This window comes from Cucumis melo, chromosome 1 (genome assembly GCF_025177605.1).
Source record: "Cucumis melo cultivar AY chromosome 1, USDA_Cmelo_AY_1.0, whole genome shotgun sequence".
Lineage (NCBI taxonomy): Eukaryota > Viridiplantae > Streptophyta > Magnoliopsida > Cucurbitales > Cucurbitaceae > Cucumis > Cucumis melo.
Window position 1 is genome coordinate 36,306,139 of NC_066857.1, and position 17,880 is coordinate 36,324,018.

Genomic DNA, 17,880 nt, shown 5'->3' on the forward strand with positions numbered 1-17,880 from the left:
CTTAATAGAATACTGTAGCGTGTGAGTAATTGTATATAAATGAGAAAAAAATGAAGAGGAAAGAATTAAGGGAGCTATAATTTTTATATTTCTTTATTGATAAGGAAAAACCGTATATTTTTAAATCATCTGTATCCATTCAAATCTTCACACATATTTCAAAGAAAAACATATCCTTCAAGTAATTATAGGTTTTAGGGTGTCCTTCACCCAAAGAGAAAAGGAAATTAATAATAATAATAATAATAATAATACTCACGAAGGATTATGCATGGCTTTTGATTCCTAGTTTTTTTTTTTTTTAAATAACTTTATTCCTTGTTCCAATTATTTTAACTCTGAATTTTTAAATTGTTTTCTTTAAAAAAGCTACGAGATATTCTTTCTAAAATGAAATATTAAAATGGATGGAAAAATGACGTGAAAAACAATAAATTATTAAAGTACTAAAATATTTGTTTTATTGTTTATGACCCAACATATTTCATATAAAAGAGTGAATATTATTAATTATAGTAAAATGAAAAATGTATTACAAATATCAAACGTTGGAAGGCTTAAGTACTTGATTTCTAACTTAATCATAATATTAGATCATAAGTACAAGAACTGGCTTTTCATTTCGTACATCAATTGAATAATGAAAGAAAGGTAATTGTAACTAATAAAAATGGTTGAAATGCCTTGAATTTAATTTGTCATGTGGTGCTACAAACAACAAAGAACATTTGCACCGTTTGTATTAAGAAAACATTCTCTCTAATAATAGATTTTCTCTCTATCTCGTAAATGTAGCTAACACTTCGTTCGTAAACTACGTATATCAAATGTGTCGATTTCTCCATACGTTTTTGGTAATTCTATAGTTCGTCGTCGATTTCTTCAACAAAAGTTGTGACATCTTTCTTTATCTTTTCAATGTGGGTGATTCTCAATGTAACGACCCAACTTTTCCGGACTAAGCTGCGGTCACTACCAAATACCAAAACTCGACCATTCAACACAAAATTTAAAACGAACCAGATACGATTCATTAAAACAGTATAAACCTTACAAAAGACAGTTTCGGGCCCTATTTTAAATAATTCAAAAAGAAAATCACCAAATAAAATGTCAAGTCACCAGTCCAAAATAACCGTCAAAATATCTTGACAAAATACATAGCGGAAGCGAAAGAAAAACAGACGCGTCCATATGGCCTTCACGCATCCTTCCTGCCTCTCGTCGGTCTGCCCCTCGCCGTACCCCTACCTGAAAAGTTAAAGAAGGGAAAGGGTGAGTATAAACATACCCAGTAAGGGACCCACTACTGGGCCCGTTAGGGAACAACAGTTAACTTCCTATTCGGGGGTACCCTACATAACAGTCTAGTGGTTCCGTAGAACGCACATATCAGTCTAGTGCTCCCGAAGGATGCACATATCAGTCTAGTGCTCCCGAAGGATGCACATATCAGTCTAGTGCTCCCGAAGGATGCACATATCAGTCTAGTGCTCCCGAAGGATGCACATATCAGTCTAGTGCCCCCGAAGGATGCACATATCAGTCTAGTGCTCCCGAAGGATGCACATATCAGTCTAGTGCTCCCGAAGGATGCACATATCAGTCTAGTGCTCCCGAAGGATGCACATATCAGTCTAGTGCCCCCGAAGGATGCACATATCAGTCTAGTGCTCCCGAAGGATGCACATATCAGTCTAGTGCTCCCGAAGGATGCACATATCAGTAAGGCACACTACCCCATAGATGAAGCTAACTGTTACCCTTCAGTCCAACTAAACTGTCTACTTCAGTCACATCCCAACAACATTCATATCACAGTCCCGCCATAGGCTTTGTCAGTCAGATAGTATAGGTTTACATCTACACCCTCAGTTGCTTTATGCATTACCGATTCGCACACCAATAGGGAAACCCTAGGTCCAGTTGACTAACCAACCAAAACCGGACTCACTGTCTTTCTCCGTCCAAACTCCATGAACCACATCCAGACCAGTGTTTAGTACATTCTAAACCGTAACTTTAAGGTTCATCATCATATAATTTCAATCCACAGATAGCAGTCATAGCATAATTTCATCAGACAAAATATAATATCAGTACTTAACAGTCAACACGCATACAGATATTCAGTACAGTCACTAACGTGTAATCCCCTGTGGATTACTACGGTTTTAGCCTGGACTCGGGGTCCAGTAGTAGGAAAACCCTTACCTGAAACTCGGTTATGCCCCTAGATCGAAACCACGCTCAACAGATCCACCTAAACGAAACACGAAAGTTTTAGTTGATGACTTAAGTAGCAGTTGATTTAAAAGGTCATCCGTTGACTTACCCAAGGAAAGGAAGCTATCTCCAACCAGGCCTACCGCGAGACCCGAGAACCCAAGTGTCAAATCTGAACTACCTTCAAGGGAGAAAAGTAGGGCCATAACTTATTCCAATATTCAAGCTCTAATCAGATGTAGCAACATTAGAGAATTCATCGAAAACAACCTTACCGAAGACTCACCGTGACCCGGAGCGGAGGCAGGAAGGCTTAGGTGGCTTGGTGAAACAAGGAGCTCGGCTCGGCTTGAAGGCGCTCGGCTCGGCTCGGCTCGGCTCCACCTCGGCTCGGCTCGGCTTGGTCTCGGCTCGGCTCGGCTTGTGGCTCGGCTCGGCTTGGCTTCGGCTCGGCTCAACTCGGCTCGCGGCTCGGCTCACTCGGCTCACGGCTCGGCTTGAAGCGGCTGGCGGCTCGGCTTGAAGCGGCTGGCGGCTGGCGGCTCGGCTTGAAGCGGCTGGCGGCTCGGCTTGAAGCGGCTGGCGGCTCGGCTTGAACAGGGATTGTGGCTCGGCTTGGCAGCGATCTCGGCTCGGCTTGGACAGCCGACTTGGAGCCGGGTCGGGTTGGACGAAGAAAATGGTAGCCGCGGTTTCGGTGATCCTTTCTTCCGGCGAACAACGGCGGCGGCGCTTCGCGGACGAAGCACGAGGAACGGAGCTGGCTGTTTCGTGGAGCGGCGATGAGCGGCGGCAGATCTGCCGTTGTGTGAGGCCGAGAAGGAAATCGGAAATGGATGGGGAGCCGCGGCGGACGACGACCGGTGAACCTACACACGCCGACGGAGATGGAGACGATGGGTGATGGTGGCTGAGATGGAGAAGAGCACGAAGGAGAAGGAGAAAACGAAGGGAGAGATGGCTGGCGGTGACGGGCGAGGAAGGGAGAAGAAGAAGAAGGAAATGGATGGGCGGCGGCGGGAGAGAAAAGAAATTTCGAGGGGGGGGGGGGGTTAGGCGGCGCGCGAGGTAGGGTTTTAAAAAAAAAATTGTTATATATATATATATATATAAATATAATTCTTAATAATTTATAATATTAATAATTTAAAACTTAAATAATGATATATATTAAATATAAATAATAATGATAATAATAAAGTAATAATAATGATATATTAATAATATTAATATTAAATAAATAAATAATTTATTTTATTGTTTTATAAATAAAAATATTTCTGTAATATTAATTTATAATAATAATATATAATATTAATATTATAACAATTAAATAAATATTAATAATAATAATATTTATAATATTAATATTATAACCAATAAAATAATCATTAATAATAATAATATAATTACTATTATATTATTATTATATCAACTTGCATTTTTCATAAAACGAGAAAAATTTTACCTTAAATTTTCGGGGCGTTACATTCTTCCCTCCTTAGGGAACTTTCGTCCTCGAAAGTTTTATTCCTCGAACAGTTCGGGATAACGGGACCTCATGTCATCTTCACGCTCCCATGTAGCCTCTTCTACCCGGTGATTCCGCCATAAGACTTTAACTAGAGGAATTTGTTTATTTCTCAACGTCTTCACCTCTCTAGCCAGCACTTCAACAGGTTGTTCAACATAGCTCAAGTTTTCATCAATCTCTAGTGGCTCGTAATCCACTACATGGGAGGGATCTGGCACATACTTCCTCAACATAGAAACGTGAAACACATCATGGACTGCCGAGAGTGATGGAGGCAACGCCAAGCGATAAGCTACAGGGCCAATCCGCTCCAGAATCTCAAATGGCCCAACAAAACGGGGACTCAACTTTCCTCTCCTTTCAAAACGCAAGACACCTTTCATAGGTGCTACCTTTAAGAACACCTTATCCCCTATCTCGAACTCAAGGTCCTTCCGCCTCACATCTGCATAACTCTTCTGTCTACTCTGAGCGGTATGCATGCGTGATCTAATCTTCTGTATAGCTTCGTTAGTAGACTGGACTAACTCAGGACCCATCAATCTCTGCTCACCCACCTCACCCCAGCAAATCGGGGATCTACAACATCTGCCGTACAGGGCCTCAAACGGTGCCATGCCAATAGTAGCCTGATAACTGTTATTATAAGCAAATTCCATCAAATGTAAGTGGGAGTCCCAGCTACCTGGAAATTCCAATGCACACGCCCGCAACATATCCTCTAAAACCTGATTCAGACGCTCAGTCTGACCGTCAGTCTGTGGATGGAAAGCCGTACTAAAGTCCAACCTCGTGCCCATAGCAGTCTGCAAACCCTTCCAAAATTTGGAAGTGAAACGGGCATCTCTATCAGAAACAATCGACACTGGCACTCCATGTAATCTCACTATCTCAGACATGTACAACTGTGCCCACTTACTAGCAGTATAGGTGGATTTACCCGGAACGAAGTGCGCTGATTTAGTAAGTCTGTCCACCACAACCCAGATCACTGTAAAACCCCTCAGAGTTCTCGGTAGCCCTGTTATGAAATCCATGGACACGTTCTCCCACTTCCATTCCGGTATGCTCAAGGGTTGTAATAAACCCGCTGGTTTCTGCCTTGGTGCTTTAACCTGCTGGCACACCAAGCATTTACTAACAAATTCTGCTACTTCTCTCTTCATGTTACGCCACCAATAAACTCGCTTCAGGTCATGATACATCTTCGTACTACCTGGGTGCATGGAAAATGGGGAACTGTGCGCCTCAGATAATAATTCTGTCTTAATCACACCATCTGACGGAACACAGAGGCGTCCCTCAAATAACAGTCCACCATCGGAGGATAACGAGAACTCAGCCGTTTGCCCTGCCTCTGCTAGGCCACGCTTCTCAACCAGATAAGGATCGTTACTCTGAGCATCAATGATCCTCTGCCTCAAAGTCGGCTGTACCGTCAACTGGGCTAACTGCATAGTAACTGCCCCCACTGACACTGCAATCTCAGCCCGCTCGAGATCCCGATGCAATGGGGCCTGCCGGGTAATAAGTGCTGCTGAATGTGACACTTTCCTACTAAGAGCATCGGCTACCACATTTGCCTTGCCTGGATGATACAGTATCTCACAATCGTAATCCTTCACTAACTCAAGCCACCTTCGCTGTCTCATATTCAATTCTTTCTGAGTAAAGAAGTATTTCAAGCTCTTATGATCTGTGAATATCTGTATCTTTTCACCATATAAATAATGCCTCCATATCTTCAAAGCAAACACCACTGCTGCCAACTCTAGATCATGTGTAGGGTAGGTCTGCTCATGACTCTTCAACTGACGAGACGCATAAGCGACCACCTTACCCTGCTGCATCAAAACACAACTCAAACCTTTCTTGGAAGCATCACTATAAATCACGAAACTGCCAGAACCATCGGGTACCGTGAGAACCGGTGCGGTAACTAGCTTCTGTTTAAGGGTCTGAAAACTGTCCTCACATGCCTTGCTCCAAACAAAAGGAACTCCCTTTCTGGTCAACTGAGTAAGAGGAGTAGCTATACGAGAAAAGTTCTCCACAAACCGTCGATAATAGCCTGCTAAACCCAGAAAGCTACGAACCTCACTGACTGTGGAAGGTCGGGTCCAACCAGTGACTGCCTCTATCTTAGCTGGATCCACAGAGACTCCAGCCTTAGAAACCACGTGGCCCAGAAAAGACACCTGCTTCAGCCAAAACTCGCATTTCGAGAACTTTGCATATAACTTATTATCCCGAAGTGTTTGCAAGACCATACGTAAATGCTCCTCGTGTTCGGCCTCCGTCTTAGAGTATATCAAGATATCGTCGATAAACACAATCACGAAAGTATCTAGGAACTCCCTGAACACTCTGTTCATCAAGTCCATAAACACTGCCGGAGCATTCGTCAAACCAAAAGACATCACAATAAACTCGTAGTGTCCATATCTGGATCGAAATGCTGTCTTCGGTATATCCTCATCCTTAATCCTCAGCTGATGGTATCCCGACCGAAGATCAATCTTAGAGAACACTGTGGCTCCCTGTAACTGGTCAAATAGATCGTCAATCCTGGGCAAGGGATATCTGTTCTTTACGGTTACCTTATTCAACTCCCTATAGTCAATGCATAGACGCATCGACCCATCCTTCTTCTTAACAAATAAAACTGGCGCACCCCAAGGTGACACGCTCGGTCGAATGAATCCCTTATCAAGCAATTCCTGTAACTGTACCTTCAGTTCTTTCAGTTCTGCGGGGGCCATTCTGTAAGGGGCTCTGGATATAGGAACCGTGCCCGGCTCCAACTCTATGGCAAACTCAACCTCCCTGTGCGGAGGTAACCCTGGAAGTTCCTCAGGAAAAACGTCCGGATAGTCCCTCACTACTGGTTCTGACGACAGGGATACATCCGCCTCTCTAGTATCCACTACACTCGCTAAGATACCCCAAGTACCCTGACTGAGCAGTTTACTGGCCCTGATGGCTGAGATTACCTGAGGCAACGACTTTGACCCTCCTCCCTTAAATTTAAAACTGGCCATCGAGGGAGGGTTAAACGTTACCTCCTTACGTGAACAATCTATGCTGGCGTGGTTAGCGGCCAACCAATCCATACCCAGGATTACATCAAAGTCCAGCATATCCAGAACTATCAGCGTTACCTCAATCACATGGCCTGCTAACTCAATCTGACATGCCTTCACCTTTTCCTTCGACAACATACATTCCCCGGAAGGAGTAGATACTGACAGAACATGGTGTAAGGGCTCAACCTCTAAGCGGGCATGCGACACAAATGCGGAAGAGATAAAAGAATGTGACGAACCCGAATCAAACAAAACTAAGGCGTAATGCCCCAACACTGGGAGCGTACCTGTCACTACTGTGCCTGCCTTCTCAGCCTCAGTCCTGTTGGTAGCAAAGACTCTACCCTGAAGTGGAGCACCTGCTCCCTGATTCTGCGCGATTCCCGTGACTCTCAATGGGCATCTATCAGCCGTATGTCCCTCTTGCCTGCACTTAAAGCAGGTCCTGGTCCCGAATAAGCAACGGCCCAGATGGTGCTTCCCACAAGTGGTACACAACGGCTTTCCTCTGGCAGCCTCCCCTGACTCAAAAGGTTTCTGCTGGAAGCTGCGAAACTCACCACCTGGTCTGAAATTCCGCTGTGGCACTGGAACAGGCTGCTGCTCAGCCTTCCTCTTCTGTCCCGACGTCGAACCTCTACCTGCGATCTTAGACGAGTTGGCCCTCTCCTGTAAACTGAGATCCACTGCCAGGCGCAGTGCATCGGCATGAGTAGCGGGTCTGAAAGCTCGGACCAAACCCTGAATGTCCAGTCTGAGGCCTCTAACAAACTTGTCAGCTCTGGCTGCCTCAGTCGCTATCATCTCGGGAGCGAAGCGGGATAACATGTCAAATTCCGCATCATACTGCTCCACTGTCATGTCACCCTGCTCTAGGTTCAGAAACTCCTGCCGCTTGGCATCTCTCAAACTGGCAGAGAAGAATTTCGCATAGAAACTCTCCTTGAACTGCTGCCACGTGATCTGACTCACATCACCACCTAGCATCCTCTCTGTAGTCTCCCACCATGCAGTACCTCTGTCAGTCAACATAAAAACAGCACACTGAACCTTCTGATCCTCAGGGCATTTCATGTAACGGAATATGGTCTCCAAGGACGATAGCCACATCTGAGCTCTGGTGGGGTCCTCCAAAGACCCATCAAACGTCGTGGGATTATACTTCCTGAAATCCCTCAGGTGCTTAGCCTCTGCCGACAACTGATCCGGCACAAACTGGGGTGCAACTGGTACCGGAGCCGGAGCTGGAGCAGGAATTGGTGCTGGAGCTGGCGCTGGAGCTGGCGCCGGAGTTGGCGAGGCAGGCTTCTGTTGCTCCCGCATTTGCATAATCATATCTCTAAACCTCTGCTCCATGGCGGCTAGGTCCGCATGAGTAACTGGCGCAGCCGGGTCAGGGGCTTGGGCTACAGGCTGCACCTCAGGCTGAACGCGTCCTGCTCCCCTTCCTCGGCCTCCTCGGCCACCCCTTCGTGCACCTCTCCTTGGTGGCATTTCCCTAACAACCACCAACGATTCCTTTAGTCATAAATGGTAATTGAATTTGCAGTTTATCTTAGGTAAGGTAATGCATGTAGAGTTATACATATACTTTCAGGAAAGCGTACCTGACGAGCGGCAAGGATCGTTTCAGCCATAAGGACACAAAACACAGACTCACATTATAAGTCAGTCTACAGAACCTAAAACTTAGGCTCTGATACCAACTGTAACGACCCAACTTTTCCGGACTAAGCTGCGGTCACTACCAAATACCAAAACTCGACCATTCAACACAAAATTTAAAACGAACCAGATACGATTCATTAAAACAGTATAAACCTTACAAAAGACAGTTTCGGGCCCTATTTTAAATAATTCAAAAAGAAAATCACCAAATAAAATGTCAAGTCACCAGTCCAAAATAACCGTCAAAATATCTTGACAAAATACATAGCGGAAGCGAAAGAAAAACAGACGCGTCCATATGGCCTTCACGCATCCTTCCTGCCTCTCGTCGGTCTGCCCCTCGCCGTACCCCTACCTGAAAAGTTAAAGAAGGGAAAGGGTGAGTATAAACATACCCAGTAAGGGACCCACTACTGGGCCCGTTAGGGAACAACAGTTAACTTCCTATTCGGGGGTACCCTACATAACAGTCTAGTGGTTCCGTAGAACGCACATATCAGTCTAGTGCTCCCGAAGGATGCACATATCAGTCTAGTGCTCCCGAAGGATGCACATATCAGTCTAGTGCTCCCGAAGGATGCACATATCAGTCTAGTGCTCCCGAAGGATGCACATATCAGTCTAGTGCCCCCGAAGGATGCACATATCAGTCTAGTGCTCCCGAAGGATGCACATATCAGTCTAGTGCTCCCGAAGGATGCACATATCAGTCTAGTGCTCCCGAAGGATGCACATATCAGTCTAGTGCCCCCGAAGGATGCACATATCAGTCTAGTGCTCCCGAAGGATGCACATATCAGTAAGGCACACTACCCCATAGATGAAGCTAACTGTTACCCTTCAGTCCAACTAAACTGTCTACTTCAGTCACATCCCAACAACATTCATATCACAGTCCCGCCATAGGCTTTGTCAGTCAGATAGTATAGGTTTACATCTACACCCTCAGTTGCTTTATGCATTACCGATTCGCACACCAATAGGGAAACCCTAGGTCCAGTTGACTAACCAACCAAAACCGGACTCACTGTCTTTCTCCGTCCAAACTCCATGAACCACATCCAGACCAGTGTTTAGTACATTCTAAACCGTAACTTTAAGGTTCATCATCATATAATTTCAATCCACAGATAGCAGTCATAGCATAATTTCATCAGACAAAATATAATATCAGTACTTAACAGTCAACACGCATACAGATATTCAGTACAGTCACTAACGTGTAATCCCCTGTGGATTACTACGGTTTTAGCCTGGACTCGGGGTCCAGTAGTAGGAAAACCCTTACCTGAAACTCGGTTATGCCCCTAGATCGAAACCACGCTCAACAGATCCACCTAAACGAAACACGAAAGTTTTAGTTGATGACTTAAGTAGCAGTTGATTTAAAAGGTCATCCGTTGACTTACCCAAGGAAAGGAAGCTATCTCCAACCAGGCCTACCGCGAGACCCGAGAACCCAAGTGTCAAATCTGAACTACCTTCAAGGGAGAAAAGTAGGGCCATAACTTATTCCAATATTCAAGCTCTAATCAGATGTAGCAACATTAGAGAATTCATCGAAAACAACCTTACCGAAGACTCACCGTGACCCGGAGCGGAGGCAGGAAGGCTTAGGTGGCTTGGTGAAACAAGGAGCTCGGCTCGGCTTGAAGGCGCTCGGCTCGGCTCGGCTCGGCTCCACCTCGGCTCGGCTCGGCTTGGTCTCGGCTCGGCTCGGCTTGTGGCTCGGCTCGGCTTGGCTTCGGCTCGGCTCAACTCGGCTCGCGGCTCGGCTCACTCGGCTCACGGCTCGGCTTGAAGCGGCTGGCGGCTCGGCTTGAAGCGGCTGGCGGCTGGCGGCTCGGCTTGAAGCGGCTGGCGGCTCGGCTTGAAGCGGCTGGCGGCTCGGCTTGAACAGGGATTGTGGCTCGGCTTGGCAGCGATCTCGGCTCGGCTTGGACAGCCGACTTGGAGCCGGGTCGGGTTGGACGAAGAAAATGGTAGCCGCGGTTTCGGTGATCCTTTCTTCCGGCGAACAACGGCGGCGGCGCTTCGCGGACGAAGCACGAGGAACGGAGCTGGCTGTTTCGTGGAGCGGCGATGAGCGGCGGCAGATCTGCCGTTGTGTGAGGCCGAGAAGGAAATCGGAAATGGATGGGGAGCCGCGGCGGACGACGACCGGTGAACCTACACACGCCGACGGAGATGGAGACGATGGGTGATGGTGGCTGAGATGGAGAAGAGCACGAAGGAGAAGGAGAAAACGAAGGGAGAGATGGCTGGCGGTGACGGGCGAGGAAGGGAGAAGAAGAAGAAGGAAATGGATGGGCGGCGGCGGGAGAGAAAAGAAATTTCGAGGGGGGGGGGGGGGTTAGGCGGCGCGCGAGGTAGGGTTTTAAAAAAAAAATTGTTATATATATATATATATATAAATATAATTCTTAATAATTTATAATATTAATAATTTAAAACTTAAATAATGATATATATTAAATATAAATAATAATGATAATAATAAAGTAATAATAATGATATATTAATAATATTAATATTAAATAAATAAATAATTTATTTTATTGTTTTATAAATAAAAATATTTCTGTAATATTAATTTATAATAATAATATATAATATTAATATTATAACAATTAAATAAATATTAATAATAATAATATTTATAATATTAATATTATAACCAATAAAATAATCATTAATAATAATAATATAATTACTATTATATTATTATTATATCAACTTGCATTTTTCATAAAACGAGAAAAATTTTACCTTAAATTTTCGGGGCGTTACACTCAACTTACTCCAAACTATGTAGTCTATTTGAGTTCACGAGTCCTTGTCCGAATATAATATCTTTTTATACTAATTGTGACATCAACTTTCTATTTTTATACTAATTGATTTAATATTAAATTAGTAATTGGAGAGAAATATGATGCGGATATAGTGATTCAAATCGTAAGCCTCATGATCGCTAACACATATCACATGTCAGTTGACCTATATGTTTTATACTAATAAAATTCTTTATGTCGATTGATAACTCAGCTAATTAGGTGAAGAAATATGTTATGATCCTGAAAAATAAATAAATAAACAATTGGAATAGAGATCACTTCTAGGTTTAATAACTTAAGCGTGTTGTAATATTTTGAAGAAAAATAAATATAAATGTAACAAATGATACTATGATCTTATTAATTGATATGGTCTAGGTCTATCATTGATGTAGCACTATATATATGTGTGTGTCTATTTGTTATATTTAGAACTAAAAAATCCGTTGGGAGTGTCAAACATAATATAAGGGCATGTTGAAGTAAATTTTCAAAATAGCAAATTGGTAAACTACAAATGGATCGTCCACATTTGTAGGGTTTTAACGTGTAAGGTGGATTTAGCCACAAGCGGAAATTACATTTGTCCAAAAACTTGAGGTGAAGGGAAGCGTGGCAGCGTGTCATCGTAATACGTTCGTTTTCCGATAGTATCGTCATGAATACCGTTTCTTCCTCAATCCGATTTGTAGGGTCGTTGTTTAAACCAAGAGTTTTTTTTTCTATATATATATATATAGAGGGTTTTTCAATCTTATTTTCTATAGAACCAAGTGCTCAACGATACATAATTTTGAACCACAAGAAAATTGAAATTAAGAAAAAAATGAAATCAGTTGTAATTTTTTTGATTATTCTTAGCATACTTGGTGCAGAATCCACATCTACATTTAAGGATTCCCCTACGGATACCAACCATGCGGTTGATCTTCATAAATTTTGTAAACTTGGTTGTGTCTTTTCTCTTTGCAGCAAGGTTTCCACCCCAGAAAACCTGAGTGAGCTAATTTCTAGTACTCTTGTATTACCTATTTTATTCTTGTACATTTTTGGATGAAGCTAATATATATTTTAATCGTTTAAGTTTTTGGACTTTTGACGTCTCAATCTAAATGCTATTACATATAAGTAACCTCTTGTTTGGTTCTTTTCTTCTTCCGGCTTCTATAATATTGTTCCTTTCACATGGCTCTTTTGATTATACTTATCTATGAATGTCACATTCTAGTTGTGATATTCTGGTCCACTTACAGCTCATTCACATCATCTTCTCTTTTGTTCCAAAAAAAAAAAAAAAAGAGTTTTAGGTTAATGTGTTTTTTGATATTTCTTTTAAATTTTATGCAGTAGTACTCCTGGCAAACATGTTGTAATGAAAATAATTCATAGAGGAAGACAATGTTTGCTATTGAGCATGAAATGTCATTAGAGATGATCCTTGTCATGACTAACATTCAATTACAGTAGTATTCATATACAAAATTTGTATCTCGAACTCACAATCAACGAGAGATTAGTAGTAGTATTCATACTAAAATTTGGTCCGTTTCTTTAATAACTTTCTCTAGTTTCGATGGACTATTATGTGTTCTTTAATTGTTTCTTTTCCTTTCTAAACCTGACAGATGTGGACAAAGTAGAAAGTTGTGTGAATGGGTGTGATCAAACGTGTAAGAAGAACTGATGCTAAAGAAAAGAAGATGAAGTATACTGAGAGGAGAAGGGAACAGGGATTGGCTTTCCAAGATATACTATATATGAATAAACAAAAATCATGTGATGAAAATTAAAACCATTGGTTTAAAAAGATTATTATTTCATATTTAAGCATATATTTTGTTTCGATATAAATAAAGTTTTAAGTTTTTGCATGTCGTTAATTATGAGCAATGGGTAAAAAGGAGCCCTTTCTCTCTTTTAATGCTATACGAGAATTAAGAGTGTTTTGCCAGAATTTTTGCTTTACTATAGATTGTGTGTGTGTGTGTGTTTGTGGTTGAATTGGTGAATAAAGGTTAATAATCTCACAAACAAATTTTATTTCGTTGATTTGAAAATATTTCTAAGGCACCAATTATCCGTTTGAAGGTTGACGATCTAATCTCGGTCCACCTTATAATTGTTAAACTAAAAATTAATCTTAATTTGAAATAAGTGTTTTGGTTTTAAAAGATAGGATGGGTCAGTTGGATGCATCGAGCATTTTCACTACGTGGACACCCCATAACACCCTCTCATTACTCCTAGCTCACTAATTTCTCTTAAAAAATAATCCTAAAAAGTTCTCGAAACCTACACAGCTATATAACAATCAAAATGATACCTCTAAAGTTTGTTTTATTTCTATTTTCAATTTAAAAAGTTGAGTTTCAATTCCCCCTCCATTTATTGTTAACAAAAATGAACTATTTTAATTTCATTTTTTTTAGAAGATATTATAGATGAACCGGGAAAGTGTGAAAATAATTAATTTGAATGATTAGAAAATAAGGGAACGATAGAAATAATTCATTTTAATCAAAAAAAAATTCACAGGTTATTTCGATAAGATAACTTTATGTTTCTTCTTTGGTCTCGATGGGTCATGAACGATTTGTCTTCCTAAACAAAAAAAGTTATTTAGCATCTCTTGAATGCAACGTGTTTCAACAAGATTACTTAATAGAATACTGTAGCGTGTGAGTAATTGTATATAAATGAGAAAAAAATGAAGAGGAAAGAATTAAGGGAGCTATAATTTTTTATGTTTTTTTATTGATAAGGAAAAACCATATATTTTTAAATCATCTGTATCCATTCAAATCTTCACTTATTTCAAAGAAAAACATATCCTTCAAGTAATTATAGGTTTTAGGGTGTCCTTCACCCAAAGAGAAAAGGAAATAATAATAATAATAATAATAATAATAATACTCACGAAGGATTATGCATGGCTTTTGATTCTTAGTTTTTTTTTTTTAAATAACTTTATTCCTTGTTCCAATTATTTTAACTCTGAATTTTTAAATTGTTTTCTTTAAAAAAGCTATGAGATACTCTTTCTAAAATGAAATATTAAAATGGATGGAAAAATGAAGTGCAAAAACAATAAATTATTAAAGTACTAAAATATTTGTTTTATTGTTTATGACCCAACATATTTCATATAAAAGAGTGAATATTATTAATTATAGTAAAATGAAAAATGTATTACAAAAATCAAACGTTGAAAGGCTTAAGTACTTGATTTCTAACTTAATCATAATATTAGATCATAAGTACAAGAACTGACTTTTCATTTCGTACATCAATTGAATAATGAAAGAAAGGTAATTGTAACTAATAAAAATGGTTGAAATGCCTTGAATTTAATTTGTCATGTGGTGCTACAAACAACAAAGAACATTTGCACCGTTTGTATTAAGAAAACATTCTCTCTAATAATAGATTTTCTCTCTATCTCGTAAATGTAGCTAACACTTCGTTCGTAAACTACGTATATCAAATGTGTCGATTTCTCCATACGTTTTTGGTAATTCTATAGTTCGTCGTCGATTTCTTCAACAAAAGTTGTGACATCTTTCTTTATCTTTTCAATGTGGGTGATTCTCAACTTACTCCAAACTATGTAGTCTATTTGAGTTCACGAGTCCTTGTCCGAATATAATATCTTTTTATACTAATTGTGACATCAACTTTCTATTTTTATACTAATTGATTTAATATTAAATTAGTAATTGGAGAGAAATATGATGCGGATATAGTGATTCAAATCGTAAGCCTCATGATCGCTAACACATATCACATGTCAGTTGACCTATATGTTTTATACTAATAAAATTCTTTATGTCGATTGATAACTCAGCTAATTAGGTGAAGAAATATGTTATGATCCTGAAAAATAAATAAATAAACAATTGGAATAGAGATCACTTCTAGGTTTAATAACTTAAGCGTGTTGTAATATTTTGAAGAAAAATAAATATAAATGTAACAAATGATACTATGATCTTATTAATTGATATGGTCTAGGTCAATCATTGATGTAGCACTATATATGTGTGTGTCTATTTGTTATATTTAGAACTAAAAAATCCGTTGGGAGTGTCAAACATAATATAAGGGCATGTTGAAGTAAATTTTCAAAATAGCAAATTGGTAAACTACAAATGGATCGTCCACATTTGTAGGGTTTTAACGTGTAAGGTGGATTTAGCCACAAGCGGAAATTACATCTGTCCAAAAACTTGAGGTGAAGGGAAGCGTGGCAGCGTGTCATCGTAATACGTTCGTTTTCCGATAGTATCGTCATGAATACCGTTTCTTCCTCAATCCGATTTGTAGGGTCGTTGTTTAAACCAAGAGTTTTTTTTTCTATATATATATAGAGGGTTTTTCAATCTTATTTTCTATAGAACCAAGTGCTCAACGATACATAATTTTGAACCACAAGAAAATTGAAATTAAGAAAAAAATGAAATCAGTTGTAATTTTTTTGATTATTCTTAGCATACTTGGTGCAGAATCCACATCTACATTTAAGGATTCCCCTACGGATACCAACCATGCGGTTGATCTTCATAAATTTTGTAAACTTGGTTGTGTCTTTTCTCTTTGCAGCAATGTTTCCACCCCAGAAAACCTGAGTGAGCTAATTTCTAGTACTCTTGTATTACCTATTTTATTCTTGTACATTTTTGGATGAAGCTAATATATATTTTAATCGTTTAAGTTTTTGGACTTTTGACGTCTCAATCTAAATGCTATTACATATAAGTAACCTCTTGTTTGGTTCTTTTCTTCTTCCGGCTTCTATAATATTGTTCCTTTCACATGGCTCTTTTGATTATACTTATCTATGAATGTCACATTCTAGTTGTGATATTCTGGTCCACCTACAGCTAATTCACATCATCTTCTCTTTTGTTCCAAAAAAAAAAAAAAAGAGTTCCAGGTTAATGTGTTTTTTGATATTTCTTTTAAATTTTATGCAGTAGTACTGCTGGCAAACATGTTGTAATGAAAATAATTCATAGAGGAAGACAATGTTTGCTATTGAGCATGAAATGTCATTAGAGATGATCCTTGTCATGACTAACATTGAATTAGAGTAGTATTCATATACAAAATTTGTATCTCGAACTCACAATCAACGAGAGATTTGTTGTAGTATTCATACTAAAATTTGGTCCGTTTCTTTAATAACTTTCTCTAGTTTTGATGAACTATTATGTTTTCTTTAATTGTTTCTTTTTCTTTCTAAACCTGACAGATGTGGACAAAGTAGAAAGTTGTGTGAATGGGTGTGATCAAACGTGTAAGAAGAACTGATGCTAAAGAAAAGAAGATGAAGTATACTGAGAGGAGAAGGGAACAGGGATTGGCTTTCCAAGATATACTATATATGAATAAACAAAAATCAAGTGATGAAAATTAAAACCATTGGTTTAAAAAGATTATTATTTCATATTTAAGCATATGTTTTGTTTTGATATAAATAAAGTTTCAAGTTTTTGCATGTCGTAATACGTTCGTTGTAACGACCCAACTTTCCGGACTAAGCTGAGGTCACTACCAAATACCAAAACTCGACCATTCAACATAAAATTTAAAACGGACCAGTTACGATTCATTAAAAGCATTAGAAACATTACAAAAAGACAGTTTCGGGCCCTATTTTAAATCAATCATAAAAAGTCTCAAATAAAAACTCAAGTCATCAGTTCAAAATCACAAGTCAAATATTCTGACAAAATACATAGCGGAAGCGATAAGAAAACCAGACGCGTCCATATGGCCTTCACGCGTCCTTCCTGCCTCTCGTCGGTCTGCCCCTCGCTGTGCCCTTACCTGAAAAGTTAAAGAAGAGAAAAGGGTGAGTATAAACATACCAAGTAAGGGACCCACTACTGGGCCCGTTAGGGGACAACAGTTAACTTCCTATTCGGGGGTACCCTACATAACAGTCTAGTGGTTCCGTAGAACGCACATATCAGTCTAGTGCTCCCGAAGGATGCACACATCAGTCTAGTGCTCCCGAAGGATGCACATATCAGTCTAGTGCTCCCGAAGGGTGCACGCATCAGTCTAGTGCTCTCGAAGGATGCACAGATTAGTCTAGTGCTCCCGAAGGATGCACATATCAGTCTAGTGCTCCCGAAGGATGCACATATCCGTAAGCCACACTACCCCATAGATGAAGCTAACCGTTACCCCTCAGTCCATACTAAACCGTCTACAACAGTCACACCCCAACGGCATTCATATTGCAATTCCGCCATAGGCTTTGTCAGTCAGATAGTATAGGTTTAAACAACTACACCCTCAGTTGCTAAACGCATCACCAATTCGCACACCATTAGGGAAGACCCTAGACCCAATCAACTAACCAACCAAAACCGGACTCACTGTCCTTCCCCGTCCAAACTCCATGATCAACATCCAGACCAATGATTACTACATACTGAACCGTGACTTCAAGGTCCATCACATAAAATCCCAATCTACAATTAGCAGTCACAGTACCTTTACATCAGACAAAATATAATAA

The 17,880-nt window shown here is 40.2% G+C and overlaps 2 long non-coding RNA genes across 2 annotated transcripts; both read left to right on the top strand.

The window, feature by feature from the left end:
* The first annotated feature begins 12,127 nt into the window (after positions 1–12,127).
* On the top strand, positions 12,128–13,302 carry LOC127151436 (uncharacterized). The gene is made up of 2 exons (XR_007824380.1): positions 12,128–12,349; positions 12,977–13,302. It is a non-coding gene; the product is annotated as an uncharacterized LOC127151436 (long non-coding RNA).
* A 2,126-nt stretch (positions 13,303–15,428) lies between these two features.
* On the top strand, positions 15,429–16,856 carry LOC127151432 (uncharacterized). Its single transcript, XR_007824369.1, has 2 exons — positions 15,429–15,976; positions 16,603–16,856. It is a non-coding gene; the product is annotated as an uncharacterized LOC127151432 (long non-coding RNA).
* The last annotated feature ends 1,024 nt before the right edge of the window (positions 16,857–17,880 follow it).